The sequence below is a fragment of the Elephantulus edwardii genome, unplaced genomic scaffold (genome assembly GCF_000299155.1).
Source record: "Elephantulus edwardii isolate Elephantulus edwardi_28Jun2011 unplaced genomic scaffold, EleEdw1.0 scaffold00002, whole genome shotgun sequence".
NCBI lineage: Eukaryota > Metazoa > Chordata > Mammalia > Macroscelidea > Macroscelididae > Elephantulus > Elephantulus edwardii.
In genome coordinates this window covers 38,736,591-38,751,146 of record NW_006399752.1, presented here as the reverse complement: position 1 = coordinate 38,751,146, position 14,556 = coordinate 38,736,591, and positions in this window count along the sequence as shown.

Below are 14,556 nucleotides of genomic sequence, written 5' to 3'. Positions count from 1 at the left end.
TGCTAAGCTTTGGGCCATCATTGCAGCCAATGAAGATCTTCTTTTTCAATGACCAGATATGAATCGATACACAGGGACTGATCCCTTCAGACAGCATGTCCAAAGTACGTGAGATGATGTCTCATCACCTTTGCTGTTAAGAAGAAGTCACAGCACTTCTTGTAAGATACAGTTGTTTGTTCTATGGCAGTCCACGGTATAGCTAATATTCTTTGATGATACTATATTTCAAAGGCATCGGTTCTCCCTTTGCCTTCTTTGTTCATGGTCCAGCTTTTGCATGAGTAGGAGACTATTTAAAAGGCCATGACTTGGGTCGGGAGCATCTTAACTCCAGTCACATCTTTGCTTTTTAACCCTCTGAAGTGATCTTCTGTTGCAAACGCAGACCCAATGCACTATATTGTTTGATTTCTTGACTGCTACTTCCATGGGCATGCATAAAGGATGCACCTGAAAGAAAGTCCTTGACCACTTCAGTCTTTTCTCCATTGATCATGATGCCGCCTGTTGGTCCAGTTGTGAGGATTTCCGTTTGCTTGTTGTTGTAATCCATTCTAAATCCATTCTATTTATTTATTTTTTTTTATTTCAACGAACATCTACAGAGATTTTGAAATTCCATTCATTCATTGTTGCACTTTTCTCCCTGGCCCACCCCACCCCTCTAAATCCATTCTAAAGGCTGCAGTCTTTGATTTTCATCAGTAAGTGCTTCAAGTTCCTTTTGTTTCTCAGCAAGCAAGGTCATGTCACCAGCATATCACAGGTTGCTAATGAGTCTTTCTGTAATCCTGATGTTGCCTTCTTCATAGAGCTCAGCTTCTTGGATTATTTGTTCAACCCGGAGATTGAAGGAAATGGAGGAAGTATACAACTCTGATGTAAATTTTCCCATATTTTAAACCATGATGTGTCTATCCCCTTTTTCTGTTCCAGTGACTGCCTCTCGGCTTATGTGTAAACTCTGCATGGGCACAGGCAAGTGTTCTGGAATTCCTCTTCTTGCCAAGGTTATCCTTAATTCATTTTGACCTACACAAACCAAAGCCTTAATTAAATACTCTTTCTGGTGCTCTTTGCTTTCAGCCAAGAGCCTTTAGGAATTGACATTAGGAATTCCATAGCCTCTTCTGGTTCCAGCTGGAACATCTGGCAATTCCGTTTTTGAACTATCTTTAGCAAGATTGTACTTGTGTGTGACTGTAAAGCTGTCATTGGATAACTTCTGCATTCTGTTGAGCCATCTTTCTTTAGAATGGGCGCAAACACGACTCTCTTCCAGCTGATTGGTCAAGTAACTGACTTTTGGATTTCCTGGTAGACACACATGAGTCCTTCTAGCCTTGTGGTCATATGTTTAAGCATCTTAATTAGTATTCTGTCAACCCCTGGAGTCTTGCTTTTGCCAATGTCTTCAGTGCAAGTTCAACTTCTTCCTTAAATGTCCTTGGTTCTTAGTCATGTGCTACATCTCAATATATCGAAGTCATGACCAGATCTTTTTGTACAGTGAAGCTTTTCTTCCATCCTCTTTTGATACTTCCTGACATTGTTCAATATTTAGGCCATGTTTTTGTAGTTGTTGTTGTTGTTAAATGCCATTGAGTATGACTCATTGTGGCCCTATGAACCACAGTTTTGAACCCTGTCTTATCCTGTGCCATCCTCTTCATCTCTGACACACTGAGCCCATTGCTGTAGTCATTGTGTCAATCTACCTGGTTGAGGGTCTTTCTGTCCTTTGCCAGACCTCCATTTTTCCAAGTACGATGTCCTTCTTCAAGGAATCATCTTTCCTGGCAACAGGCTCAAAGTATGTGAGACAAAGCTTTGTATCTTTGCCTCCAAGGAGCACTCTGGCTGTACTTTGAACTGTTCTGTTGCCAGTCCATGGGATATTCAGTACTCTGATACCACAAAGGCATTAAATCTTCTTCTGTCATCCTTATTCATTGTCCAGCTCTCAGATGCATGGTGTGTGATTGAAAACATCATGACCGGCGAGCTCTGGTGGCCTAGTGGCAAGAAGCTGCAACTGGAAGTTCAGAGGTGCACCGTTCAAATCCACCAGATGCTCTGCTGGAGAAGGAGGAACAATTTCCTCCTGTACCAGTCAGATCTGATTTGATGGTACACACAAAAAATAATGAAATTAAAAAAAAGAGAGAGAGAAAAAAGAAAACATCATGACCTGAATCTGAGGTGCCTCGGTCTTCAAATTGTTATAATTTCTTCAGTAATCGGGAGAGGTCTCCAACTTCAGACTTCCACATCTCCTGATCTCCTGACTGCTTGGTACCAAGGATGTTGATTGTGGATCGCAGTAAAGTGAAGTCATTGGTGATTTCAATCTTTCTTCCATTTATGGTGTTGCCTATTGGTCCAGTGATGAGAATTTTTGTTTTCTTGAGGTTGAAATGTAATCCATGAGGGCTATAATCTTTGATTTTCTGCAGCAAGTACTTCAAGTCCTCCTCATTTTCAGCAAGCAAAGTTGTGTCATCTGCATAACATAGGTTGTGGATGATCCTTCTTCAAAATATTTTGACCACAGAATTCTTCAATATTGCAATTCAAGGCTTCCGTCCCACCCCATTCTCTCATCTTGAGAAATGTCAAATGTGCTCATCCCCTGCTTTAAAATGCCAGATTCTGTGTATTTCATTATAGTACTTCTCTTTATCTAACAAGCTGCATTTTAAAATCTTCAGTTCAGCTCCTTTACTTCATTTTTTCAATTTGCTTGAACTAGTCTGTGCTCAAGATCAAATTTTAGAGTCTTTTCTGACTTCCGTTTTAGCCTGAACAGGCTTTCCTGTCTTTTTAATGACCTTTTGTTTTGATGTCCTTGATAACATCCCACAACTTGTCTCATCTCTGGTTATTAATATTCAGTGTCTCAAATCTATTCTTGAGATGATCTCGAAATTCAGATGAGATACACATGTGGTCATATTTTGGTTTGTGGACTTGCTTACATTTTCCTCAGCTTCAACTTGCACCTACATATTAGTACTTTATTCTCTGTTCTACAGTCACCCCTGGCCTTGTTCCGACTGATGACAGAACTTCTCCATGTTTCTTTTCCACAGATATAGTCTATTGGGTCTGCATGCATAGTCTCTGTTTATGTTGCTGAAAAAAAACTGAATATGCAGTGAATAAATCATTGGTGTTACAAAATTATTTCACGCCATCTCCAGAATTGTATCTATTCACCAAAGACTGTATTTTGTAGTTACGCACAGTTCTTGTTTCCAACATGCCCTTTACAATCACCACCCTTGGTCACTGCATCTTGATTTTGTATTTGATCAGTTTCAGCCTGTTGGTGAAAGTCTTTGGGTTTTGTTTGATTTGAATAATAGTGGTATTCCTCAATCTTCCTTATAACCTCCTCATTGCCCTTGAATTGCGTAGACTCATGCACGAGCCAGTTTTTAGAGGCTGTAATTGCATCAGAGGAGATTGTGTACATCGTTCACCCATAGAGCTGCTAAGGGATTCGAATCACCAGAGAGGAGCCAACACCAGGTTAGCAGCACAGCTTTCCATGAACGAGGCCACCAGAGCGCCCTTATTTTTGCTATGAGGTATCATCGCCTTGACTACAGCTCATCGTGGTCTATAAACAACACACCAGAACTTTCCCTGATCCTGAGCAGGCCGTCTGTCCTGCTCAAACCCACTGTCATAATGACTGTGTCAATTCATCCTGTAGAAGGTCTTTTTCCTCTTTCTTGGACCCTCTACATTCCCCGAATTATGCCTCTCTACATACAAAGATATTAACAGTCTGCATTATGCAGATGACACAACCCTGCTTGCTGAAACTGAGGAGGACCTCATGCACTTGCTGCAGAGGGTCAAGGACTGCAGCCTTCAGTATGGACTGAGGCTCAATGTCAAGAAGACAAAGATTCTCACCACTGGACCAATTGGTCGCATCAGGATGGATGGTGAAGAGATTGAGATTGTTCACAGCTTCAGTTTGCTTGGCTCCACGGTCAACACTCTTGGCACCAGCAGTCAGGAAATCAAAAAACGTATTGCAATGGGAAAGTCTGCTGTTAATGACCTCTCTAAAGTACTCAAGAGCAACGGTGTCTCTCTGAAGATTAAGGTGCATCTGATACAGGCCATGGTCTTTGCAATCACTTGTTATGCATCAGAGAATTGGACAATGACTAGGGAGGACAGATGGAGAATTGATGCTTTTGAGCTGTGGTGCTGGAGAACAGTATTGAATGGACCATGGACTGCCAAGAAAACTAACAGATTCATCCTGGAGAGGGTTAAACCAGGCTACTGCTTGGAGGCAAGGATTCTGGGGCTTCATCTGACATACTTTGGACATGTTGTAAGGAGAGACAGGTCCTTGGAGAGGGACATCATGCTTGGGAGGGTGGAGGGACAGACAGCGCAGGAGGGGAAGACCCTTTATGAGGTGGATTGATTCAGTGACTGGGGTAATCGGGATGGGTGTGTCAGAGGTAATGCGATTGGCACAGGATAGAGCAGTGTTTAGGGTTGTTGTGCATAGGGTCACTATGAGTCGCAAATGACTCGACAGCACATAACAACAACAACATACAAAGATTGATTTTTCCTGATAATGCCCAAAGTAAGTGAGACCGTTTCACCAGCCTTGCCTCTAAGAAGCACACTGGCTGCATTCCCCTCCACACAGACTTGTTTGTTCTCCTGACAGTCGATTCTATACTCAATCCTTGTCTCTAAGACCACAATTCAAAGCCATCAATTCTTAGGACGTCTTTACTCATTGTCCAACTTTCAGATGCATAGGAAGGAATTGAAAAGACCATAACTTGGACCAGGCGCTCCTTAGTCTTTACATTGACATCCTTGCTTGTTGGCACTTTGGAAAGGTCCTTGCCAGCAGATTTCCCCAGTGCATCCCATCTTCTGATTTCTTGACTGCTGCTTCCATGACTGTTAATTGTGGAAGTAAATAAAATGTAATAATTGAGAACTTGTATCTTTTCTCTGTCTATCACTGTGAAATGTCTATCGGTCTACCATTCGTCTATCCGCGTGCTGTCCTGTGACGGCTTGTGTGTTGCTATGATTCTGGACGCTGTGCCACTGGTATTTCATATACCAGCAGAGTCATCCATGGTGGACAGGTTTCAGCAGAGTTCCCAGACTAAGAAGAAAGACTGGCCATTTCCGGAATAATTGGGCTTTTGGAAATCTTACTAACAATGGAAGCTCCTTTACAGGTGTATCAATACTGTTCTACTGACAGAGTTCTACTGCAGGATAGATCTGGAAACATTCTTTTTATTAATGAATGGGACACCATTCCTCTTTGCCATCCTGAGTGGAGGAGAATTTGGGATTATCCAGTTCAAAATGGCCATTTCCAGCGCATTTCAGGTCACATACGTTTAGGGTCACTTCGTTTTTAACAACTTCCAATTTCCCTAGATTCTTTTCCGTAGAACATTTCCTCACCAACTGTGGAATCTCCTTTCATTGCTTTGTGGTTTGCTCCCCCCACCCCATAGTTCTTTTCTCAGTTTGGTTACTTACTATCTGTAAGTACTCTTCAGTCTCACTGATCATTTCTTCTGCCATGTTCAATCCTCTTTAATCCCACTCAAGACCGTGTGACTGCTTTATCAATGTATAATTGGCATGCGTCATTTCTGAAATAGAAACGTTTAGGTGTTTTGACATATGCGTTGTTGTTGTTGATACGTGAGCTGACTAGGACTCACCATGACCCTGTGACATATGTTCTTGCTCACTCATTGCTGTTGAGTTGACACTGATTCATAGTTGACCCTCCAGCAAAATTTCCAAGGCTGTTAATTGCAAGATTACCTGCATGACACGTGTGCACACACTCATAAAAACATCACCTCGATCAAGATAAGGGAAGAACACTCACGCCTGACAGAATTATCTTGATTGGTTTGGGCGTGCCTGGGGCTGTGCAATCAGGACTTGAATGATCAGGGTATCAGTGTAAGAGATAAGGCTCCCAGAGCAACCTGGGGTGAAAGCTGGTTTTGTATATTCTTGGTTGCCATCGAGTAGCTGCCATTCGTGGTGAGCTCGTGCGTGTAGAGTTCATTTCAGAACTGACTCATCGCTGATCCTCTGACAGGCTTTCAGATTTAATAAATCATGTGGGAGGAGACTGCTCATCTTTTTCCCCCAGAGCTGCTGAGGGGTTCACACCACCAAGAGAGGTTAGCTGTGCGACTCCCCACAGACGACGCTGCCAGCAGAGGTCTAAAGTTAATTATCAAAGACTCGCCCCAGGAAACAAGAAAAGGGAGAGGAAATTAAACCCGAAATGAGCAGAAGACTTACTATTAAATAGGCTTTAAAGGGGGAAAAAGATCAGAGATCTGATAGAAAATAACAAAAAGTCAATAAAAGCAAATGGTTTTTTTTTTGTCTTTTTTTAAACAGATGTGTTTATTTATTTATTTATTTATTTATTTATTTAAATTTTCTTATTTTGTGTGTGTGTGTGTACCGTCAAATCGGATCTGACTGGTACAGGAGATTATCCCTCCTTCTCCAGCAGAGCATCTGGTGGATTTGAACCGCGCACCTCTGGGATTGCAGTGCAGCTTCTTGCCACTAGGCCACCAGAGCTCGCCAGCAAATGGTTTTTGTTGAGATCAACAAAACTATTCTCCCACCCTTTCTTCCAAAAGTCGTATTTGGTTGCTTTCCAGAGCTTTCAAATGGTTCTGTTTGTTTCTTTTTAAAAACCCAGAGCATCACTGGGAGTTCTGCACTGGCATGATCAGGAACTGACGATGGTGGTGATCTGACTGCAGCGGACCCCGTAAGGAGCTGACCTCAACCTCCTGCCTGTGGGTCTCCGTTGGCCTCCTCTCTGGACTCCTATCTGCTGTTTCTAATCATGTCAACCAGGAGACCAGCTAGTATCGCTTGTGACAAGCATGTAAACCTATGAATAAATGGCTCTGACTGGCTGGCTCTTGAACTTGGTCCATGTCTCTCAGTTAAAAAATGACTGTTGTTGAATTGCAGGGATGAAGTGTGATGGAATTCCACGAGGAGGGTCATAGTTTTAGAATCTGATTTAGGTTCACGCCGCAGCTCTGCCACTGAGGAGAGTCAATGGACCTCACCTCTCTGGGCTCAGTTTTCTCACCTGTAAAATGGAATGATGTGCGCCTTTAGATCTTTCTAGAGACTGAATGACCTTTACCACAGATAGTAAAGGTGCCTCACCCAGCAGTCTCCCACATGGCCTTACCTCTTGTTCTGGAAAAGCGGCCTCCGGCGGACAAGGTACCGATAACTAAGATGCTTGGAAGCAGAAGTACTAACAAGGAGCCCTGGAGATGAAATTCTGCGTTATTAACTAAAAATTTGCAGTTTGAACCCATTAGCTGCGCCTGGGGAGGAAGATGAAGCAGACTTCTCCTATAAAGATTATAGATCGCTTTGAGGGAGCTCTGGGGACCTAGTGGTAAGAAATTGCATTCCAATCCCCAAAAATGGATAACTTTGGATCCTAGGAGTCAAATTTACTGTCTTCTAGGGTCCATGGCAGACAGTGTTGGGTGGAGCTCCCCGATTAGAACAAAGCTTAGAAGCAGGAGTGGCAGCTTCCATAAATAACTTGTCTCCAGAAACCCTGTGAACTTGGAGAAGGGATGAAAGTCACACAAGTGTTGAGGACTTCTGTTCATAGGGTCGCTCTGAGTCGTCTACTACTTGATGGCACTTAACAACAATAACAAAGGTTCCCATGAGTCAGAATCAGCTCAGTGGCGATGGGTTTGAATTTTTTTTTTTGAGGGATGTGTTGTTGTTAGGTACTGTCAAGTCAAGTGTGACTCAGAGTGACTCTACTATGAACAGGCCTGAACCCTGTCCTGTCCTGTGCCATCCTCATCCTCTCTGACACACTTGAGCCCATTGCTGCGGTCACTGTATCAATGCACCTTGTTGAGGATTTTCCTCTCCTTCACTGACCTTCCACTTCTCCAAGCATGATGTCCCTATGTCCCTCTCCAAGGAAAAGTACTTGAGATGACACTTCACCATCTTTGCCTATAAGGAGCGTTCTGGCTACACTTTTACCAAAATATATCTCTTTGTTCTTTTGGGAATCCTGGGATATTCAATGCTCTTCTCCAAAACCACGGCTCAAAGGCATCAACTCTTCTTCTGTCATCCTCATTCCTTGTCCAGCTCTCAGATGCAGAGCAGGTAATTGAAAGACCATGGTCTGATTCAGGCGCACCTTAGTCTTCAAACTGACATTGTTGCTTCTCAGTACTTTGGGGAGGTCCCTGACAGTAGATCTTCCCAGGGCAGTACTTTTTTTCCTTCTTTTAGCTGATGGTGCCAAAAGTATTGATTGTGGATCCAAGAAAGAGGAAATCCTTGACAGTTTCAATCTTTTCTCCATCTATAATTATGTTGTCTATTGGCCCAAAGGTAAAGATTTTTGTCTTCTTGATGTTGAGATGCAATCCATATTGAAGGCTATGTTGTCGTTGTTGTTATGTGCCGTTGAGTCGCTTGTGACTCATAGCGACTCTATGTACAACAGCCCTAAACCCTGCTCTGTCCTGTGCCAATCGCACCATCTCTGATACACCCATCCCGATTACCCCAGTCACTGAATCAATCCACTTCATAGAGGGTCTTCCCTTCCTGCGCTGTCCCTCCACCCTCCCAAGCACGATGTCCTTATGGTTTTTAAAAATTTTCTGCTGCAGGTGTTTCAGGTCCTCTCTACTTCCAGCAAACAAGGTTGTATCATCTGTGTAACATAGTTTGTTGATGAATCTTCCTCCTGTCCTGATGCCACATTTTTTTCCCCATAGGATCCAGTTTATTTTTTTAATTAAGATTTTATTTAAAGCCTATAGAGAACTTGGATTTCCATTCACTCATTGTTGCACATTTTCATCCTTGCCCACCCCTCCCCAGCTCACTTTTCTCTTTGAAAAAAAAAATTCTTTCATTGTTGTACAATCCTCCCCCCGCCCCGCCCCCAGTCCACTTTACTGTGCAGCTCTTCTTCTGGATGCTTGTCAAGCAAATAATACCTAATCATATATTCTTTTTAAGCAGTTCTAGTCCTGATCTGCTTCAATGCAGTGTACGTTGTTTATCCCCTCTTTTCTTAGTTTCTTCCCAGCCCCCATATCAGTCCTACTTTGTAACAGTGGCATTATGCAGTATTTGTCCTTTTGTGACTGAAGTATTTCACTCAGCATAATGTCCTCCCTGGTCACCCATTTTGTATAATATTTCAGGAGTTTTTCTGTGCTGCATAGTATTCCATTGCGTGAATATACTTCAGCTTCTCTATCCATTCATTTGTTGGTGGACACTTGGGTTGTCTCCATCTCTTTGTTATTGGGAACAAAGCTGCAATAAACATGGGTCTGTAGGGGTCCAGTTTCTTCAACGATTTGCTCAGCATGCGGATTAAATAGGTGTGGAGAAAGAAAACAGCCCTGATGCACACCTTTTTTATTTTAAACTTCCAGACAGTTGGCCAGTTAGCTACCCCAATTTCTTGGCACAGACTGCTGCAGCATGTCCAGAGCTGCATCTATTAGTTGAAGCATGCTGGTTGGTAGTCCATCAACTCCAAGGACCTTAATTTTTTGCCAGTGCTTTCAGTGCAACTTGACCTTCTTTCTTCATTACTGTTGACTCGATCATACGCAACCTCCTAAAATATTTCAATGTCGACCAGACCTCATTTGGTACAGTGACTTTGTGTACTCCCTTTATCTTCTTTTGTTGCTTCCTGGATCATTCAAGATTTTGCCCACACAGTCAACACTCTTGGCACCAGTAGCCAGGAAATTAAAAGGCACATTGCCGTGGGAAAGTCTGCTGTTAGGGACCTCTCCAAAGTACTGAAGAGCAATGGTGTCTCTCTGGAGACTAAGGTGTGTCTGATACAGGCCATGGTCTTTGCAATCACTTGTTATGCATCAGAGAGTTGGACAGTGACCAAGGAGGATAGAAGGAGAATTGATGCCTTTGGGCTGTGGTGCTGGAGAAGAGTATTGAGAATACCATGGACTGCTAGGAAAACAAACAGATTTGTCCTGGAAAGGGTTAAACTGGGTGGCTCCTTGGAAGCAAGGATTCTGAGGCTCCATCTAACAGACTTTGGACATGTTGTGAGGAGAGACCGGTCCTTGGAGAAGGACATCATGCTTGGGAGGGTGGAGGGACAGCACAGGAGGGGAAGGCCCTCTATGAGGCGGATTGATTCAGTGACTGGGGTAATCAGGATGGGTGTGTCAGAGGCAATGCGATTGGCACAGGACAGAGCAGAGTTTAGGGCTGTTGTACATAGGGTCTCTATGAGTCGCAAGCGACTCGATGGCACATAACAACAACAACAACAACAACACATCACTCATTAGTGCAGCTCATGGCTTGTATTTATTTTTCCATTTTCTCAGCTTGAGAAATGCTGAGCGAATTCTTCCTTTTTATTCCCCAAGGTACTAATAATGACTTGCTTGGTAGAAGTTCAGCAAAGAAGAGGAAGGTCTTCAGTGGGATGGGTTGACATGGGGGCTTCATCAGTGGATTCAAGCCTAGGAGAGGTTATGAGGATGGCCCAGGACAGGCAGGGAATCCTTATGCCGTACCTGGGGGTCACTGTGAGTCAAGGTCAACCTTAGGACCACTAAGAACCACCACCACCACCACCACCCTAACTAGACCACAGTGCCTTTTAACTTCTCTTAAGTTAGCTATGTTCTAACCAGGTCGTAAAGGCTTCAAAGAGTCTATTCATTTCTGTAAACACTTACCAAGGACTGAGTGTCTGATAAGACTACACAGAGAATGGGAAGTAGTGGGGATCTTGGTTCAGGGCTGGTGAAATCCAGCCATTGGCTTTCTGCAGAGAATGTACGGAGCAGATGACAAGCTCTGACACCTGTTACTCAGCAGATGCAGCTCTGGGGCACACGTGCGGATGACTCTCCTACCTTGTCTGAAGTGTAACCTTAACCGCCCAAGCGTCACCCACTTACCTTCTGTTAAACAGCTGGAAGACTCAGCCAAGGAAACGCTGGGCATCCCAGCTCTGTCCTACTTCCCAGCCCCTCCCCAGAATACAGACTAGAACTCAAACAGCCTTGAGGGATTCCTGCGGCCTAGGTGTCTTCAGAAAAGATCACTGATAGGTCAAAGCCATGCAATGTTCTTCAACTGATAGGATTAGGGGGTTAGCATTCTATACTTGCAGGTTTGGAAAGCTACTCTGAGGAGATAACAGCGGGTCTGGGTGGAGACTGTTCAAATATTAACAATCTGGCAATCTTTTCTAAAGCTGCTGCAGGCTGCTCATTCATTGCCCCGACATTCATTCCTTGTTTTAGTCATTCATTCATTCATTTATTGATTCATTCATTTATTCACTCATACACATTTATTCAGTCAGTCCTTTGCTTTCTGGTTGAACAAATGTTTTCTAGGTATATGTTGTTGTTGTTGTGTACCAACGAGTTTGGACTGACTGAACCCATAGCTGACCCTCCAGCAGGTTTTCAGAGGCTGTAAATCACGTAGAAGGAGACGGCCCATCTTCATCCTGTGAAGCAGCTGGTGGATTCGAACCACACACGCCTTTGGTTGAGCAGCACAACTACCTACCACTAAACCACCAGGTATATGAAATGTGCCAAACACCAGTCAGCCCCTGGGGTTGTTGGGGTGAATGGGTGGCCCCACTCTGCCCGCTCAGCCCAACTCCCCACTCGTCAGGCCTCAGTTTCCTGACGTTGTTTAGAGAGCATCTCCCCAATGGATGCAGTCTTGGTAGGGGTCACCGGGCAGCCCTACCCTCGGTGGTCCAAGCAAGCAGCAGCCGGGCATGGAACTGTTTCAGATCAACTCGATCTCCAGGGAAGGGGACGGTGAGGGGGCAGGTCACAGGACAAGAGGGGGTGACGGGGAACAACACTGTGGCCTCCTTTGGGAAAAACAGCTTGCCTCACCAGGCATTTCACTTAGAACATTCCCTGGGCCACTAATAAGCCCAAGAGAGTGGGCTGCGTCCCGTGTCTCTTCCCGTCCCTTCAGATGGGACTCCAGTATTGCCCTGCGTAGAGCACATGCAGCTCTGCTTTGCCACCCCTCCCACCCAACGATGCAGCCCCATCATGTATTTCTGCGAGTATGTGAAGGGATTGTTTTGGGGGGTTTTTGTTGTTGTTGTTTTTAATTTTTTATTTTATTTTATTATTTTTGTGTGCATGTACCGTCAAATCAGATCTGACTGGTACAGGAGGAGATTGTTCCTCCTTCCCCCAGCAGAGCATCTGGTGGATTTGAACCGTGCACCTCTGGGATTGTAGTTGCAGCTCCTTTCCACTAGGCCACCAGAGCTCCCCTGTTGTTGTTGTTTTTTAAACAACAGCAAAAAAGTTAGCATAGCTTGCTTATAAAAAGAAATACCTGGAGGTAAGGAATGCCTTTGTCACTCTGGAGATTAAGGTGCATCTGATCCAGGCCATGGTCTTTGCTATTACTTGCTATGCATCAGAGAGCTGGACAATGACTAGGGAGGATAGAAGGAGAGTTGATGCCTTTGAGCTGTGGTGCTGGAGAAGCGTATTGAATATACCATGGATTGCTAGGAGAACAAACAAGTTTGTCCTAGAGAGGATGAGACCAGGCTGCTCTTGGGAGGCAAGGATTCTGAAGCTCTGTCTGACATACTTTGGACATTTTGCAAAGGGGGATCAGTCCTTGGAGAGGGACGTCATGCTTGGAAGAGTGGAGGGACAGCACAGGAGAGGAAGACCCTTGAAGAGATGGATTGATTCAGTGACTGGGGTAATAGGAGGGGTGGGAGACAATAAGATTGGCAAGGGATAGAGCAGGGTTTAAGGCTGTTGTACATAGGGTCACTATGAGTTGCAGGCCACGAGATGGCACATAACAACAACAACAACAACAACAACAACAACAACAACAACAAGGAATGCCTTTGGGAATGCAGTTCAGCTCCTTACCACTAGGCCCCCACAGCTCTCTGCTGAGCTCTTAGGATTGCTTAAGAAATAAAAATGTTGGAAATGAAGGTGTTTTATAAACTGTGAAGAAGAGTGGAAACACAGTCAGATGCTTCTGGAATTTAAGACCGCAAGACTTCATCTCATATCCTGGAGGGATCCATCCCTGGAGAAGGACATCATACTTGGCAGAGGCTGATCAGAAAAAAAGGGAGACTCTCAACGAGGTGGATGGACACAGAGGCTACAACAACGGGCCCGAGGGCGGCAGTGCTGGTGCGGATGCTGCAGGATGGGACAGGTGCCCTGGTGTTGAGGCTCCCAACCCATCACTGACACACAGGGCGTGCCACGGACTTTCTGCACGCGACTCTCCCAACGTTATCCTTACAAGGCTTGTGCCATAATGAAGGCAGACACAAACTCTGCAAAATTAATTTCCTAATCCAACGTGGGTGATTTTAGTCTGCAGCCCTGGGCCTGGTTCAAATTGCTTTTTTGTCAAACATTCTTTTAGGTGGTATAGCACTGGTCTGTCTTTTTGCTGTACAGAGGTAACTCGTGGTTGCTGTGATGCTGAACACTGTGACACTGATGTGCCAAATGTGCTAACTGTTACCCATGGGGGACAGTGTTTGGTGGAGCTCCCCGATTAAAACAAGCTTGGAAGCAGGAGTGGCATCCACTTCAGAAATGACTTGCCTCCGGAAACTCTGAATAGTGCTCAGGCCTTTCATTCATAGGGTTGCTATGAGTCATCTATGACTCAACAGCATCTAACAAGAACAACAAATCAAGTCACCCGCTAACAGGTAGGAAACTGATTCAAACCCAGGCCCAGGGGCGTCAGTGTCTGTATGGTTTTCCCTGGGAGACAGTTCCTCTGTCTTTGGTAGCTAGTTAACAGAGGCTGGAAGAGCTTGAGACTGAGCTGCCCAGCTCTGACCTGGGGCAGATGTTCTGTGAATGCTGCTGATAGGATAAAGAAAAGGTGCTCCGGGGTGGCGGTAAGAGGGCTGATTAATCAACAGCCAGCATCGCACTCAGGTGCCTCTGGGCCTTTGCAAACTCCATTGCACCCCTCATTACACTGGAATGACTTAATCCACTTCAGTTTACAACCAGGTAGCTCAGGCAGGTGGAATTCAGGCTTGCTTTAGATTTGGGATTGCCAGGGGCATCAGCAATCCTCAGCTTTTTGTTGCTATGTACCCGGTCACACTTCTGTTGTACATTCACATCCCTCCATCATCATTCTGTCCCTCTCTGCCTTTCTCCTTCTCCCAGTCTTTCTCCCTCCACTGAACAAATGTTAAGTGAACCCTCACACGCCCAGTTGCCCTGACCCACCTTCTTCCTTTTGTTAGATGCCATTGAGTCATTATGACTCATAGTGACCCTACAGACAATGGACCTGAACCTGTTCCTATCCTGTGCCATCCACATCATCTCTGACACACTGTAGTTCATTACTGGAATCGCCAATCGATTTCACTGGAGAGTCTTACCTTGACCCTCCATC